At 38.1% G+C, this 2,500-nt stretch overlaps 1 protein-coding gene across 1 annotated transcript in view; it reads right to left on the bottom strand.

Annotated features, from left to right (window-relative positions):
- Window positions 1–2,500, bottom strand: part of LOC143024084 (uncharacterized) — a 444,302-nt gene that overhangs the window by 64,816 nt on the left and 376,986 nt on the right. The window lies entirely within an intron of this gene.

The following is a 2,500-nucleotide window of genomic DNA, read 5'->3' on the forward strand; positions in this document are numbered from 1 at the left end:
TTGAGAATCGCGAAGTTGAGAAGGCGAAATGGGCTGCCATGGAGACGCAATGATGTAAAGTTAAATATCAAGGAATGTAACAAGGAGTAAGTATATGGCTGAGAAAAGGTCTAGGTGTTGGCCTTGAGTAAGACACATCTTAAATTGAAAACAAAAGCAGGAGTAGATAATAAGGTAAAAAGGAACGGGTTGTAATTACAAGTATAAAAAAAGACAATGAAAAATATAAATACAAATGTGTTAACTCGATGCTGTGGAAAAGCATACAGTCTGTTCACTCAAGAAATCTCTGTCGATGTGCGTGGTACAGTTCCCATAGGTTGGTAGGACTGCTACTATGCTACCTCCACTCCCTCACTGACCCTCCCGTTAAAAAAACAAAAAAACATTTAGCACATTGTGTTACCTTTTTCCACTTTTCTCAACTAGTATGTAGGATAGCCAGATTTGCTATATTGCGATAGAACAATGAGGGGTTATACTACAATATTACTATATCTAGAAATCAAAAGGGTTATACATGTATTAATTACGGCGAGTATAAATCAGATGACAAGATATTACAGTTTATACGAGTACATTTTATTATTAATTGATATATGCATATGCCATTATAGCAAGCTTACAATAAAACGTGTGGTTTAAAAAATAATTGTCGTGAACACGATGGTGTTCTTAGATTTTACATACGGAGAAATATAGAAGAGAAAATGAAACATTCACGTGAACTTATGACACGGTAGGGAGGAGGGAGGAAGGCATGGGAGGGAGGGAGGGAGGGATTGACAGTTTAAATTAAATACCTCCAGATTTAAGATTTTCACGGCTTATTAAATTCAATGGAATATTTCTATCTCGTAATGTTGATTCATTCTATACACAATACAATATACTGATATAAAAAATGTACATAATTACATCGATATCTGAAATGTCGAAATTTTGTCGCTGTCGACATTGTGTCATGCACCGTCGACACGTCACTTGGCACCTGCGGTTATAAGCCGTGAAAAAACTTCAATCTGGAGGTATTTAATTTAAGCCGTTACCATCAATCCCTCCCTCCCAGGGCTTCCTCCCTCCTCCCTCCCGTTATACAAGGTAATGTCTCATCGCACAAAAGTTCACGTGAATGTTTCATTTTCTCTTCTATATTTCTCCGTATGTAAAATCTAAGAACACCATCGTGTTTACGACATAATTATTTATTATACCACACGTTTTATTGTAAGCTTGCTATAATGGCATATGCATACATCAATTAATAATAAAATGTATAAACTGTAATATCTTGTCATCTGAATTATATTCGCCGTAATTAATACATTTATGACCCTTTTGATATCTAAATATAGTAACATTGTAGTATAACCCCTCATTGTTCTATTGCAATATAGCAAATCTGGCTATCTTACATAATAGTTGAGAAAAGTGTAAAAAGGTAACACAATGTGCTAAATATATATATTTTTTTAAACGGGAGGGTCAGTGCGGGAGTGAAGGTAGCCCAGTAGCAGTCCTGCCAACCTATGGGAGCTGTACCACGCACATCGATAGAAATTTCCTGAGTGAACAGACTGTAGATACACGAAATATTGAAAGTGATGACGATATGTTGATGTTTAGGCATGGAATGGACAATGGCGAGGAGGCGAGTAATTTCAAGGATGCCTGAACGAGTACATGAAAAATTCCGAGGTCATAAAATACGGGTGTGATGGTTGGAGACATGAATGTTAGATATACGATGATGGAAAAGAAACACCCAAGGCAACATTGAGGATGTATGGAGCTGAAAGCTGGGAAGTGTTAATAAACTACTATGAGTGGTGTACCAAAATCTAATGGGTGGATGAGCTGGAAATAGAAAGGAGGTGGCAGTGAGATTTATGTAGAAAACACCGGTAACGTGGATGGGACAGGAGGAAAAAGGTTCATAACAACATTCTGTCACCTTCATCTGAGGTATTCAACAAATTAGTGGCTGCAGTTCAGTCAACCAGATTAAGAGAAACCTATACGTGTGTATACAGCTGAAGATGATGTGAAAAGCGTGCGTGTAAAGATTAAGAAGAGCGAGTGTTGGGCTGGAGAGACACGCACGATGTCAAAAGAAAAGAAGAGAACGTGAAAGAAGTACAGGACGGTAGGGACGACAGGAAAAATATGATAGAAAAGAGCTAGGAGGGGGACAAAAGATCTATAAGTTATACCCGGTAGGTGGTGAAAAAATCGGAGAATTTTGAAGATATTTTGGTAAATAATTCTGGTATGAGGTAATACAATGGCTCCAGATGCAGGTCATAAGGAAGAGTAGGATTACAGACAAGGTAGAGGTGTTGGCGTTGGGGATGTGCAGAGGCCAGCACAGAACCTGAATGAGGAGAGGTAAGGCCACAAGAGTAAGTGGCAAATGAGGTGAGATTGATGAGATGTAACGTGAGAGAGGACCATATAGTGGACGATGACTGTTGTCTTCTACCTACAAAAATATAAATAG

The sequence above is a fragment of the Oratosquilla oratoria genome, chromosome 3, assembly GCF_046742065.1.
Source record: "Oratosquilla oratoria isolate Oo_2021 chromosome 3, ASM4674206v1, whole genome shotgun sequence".
Classification (NCBI taxonomy): domain Eukaryota; kingdom Metazoa; phylum Arthropoda; class Malacostraca; order Stomatopoda; family Squillidae; genus Oratosquilla; species Oratosquilla oratoria.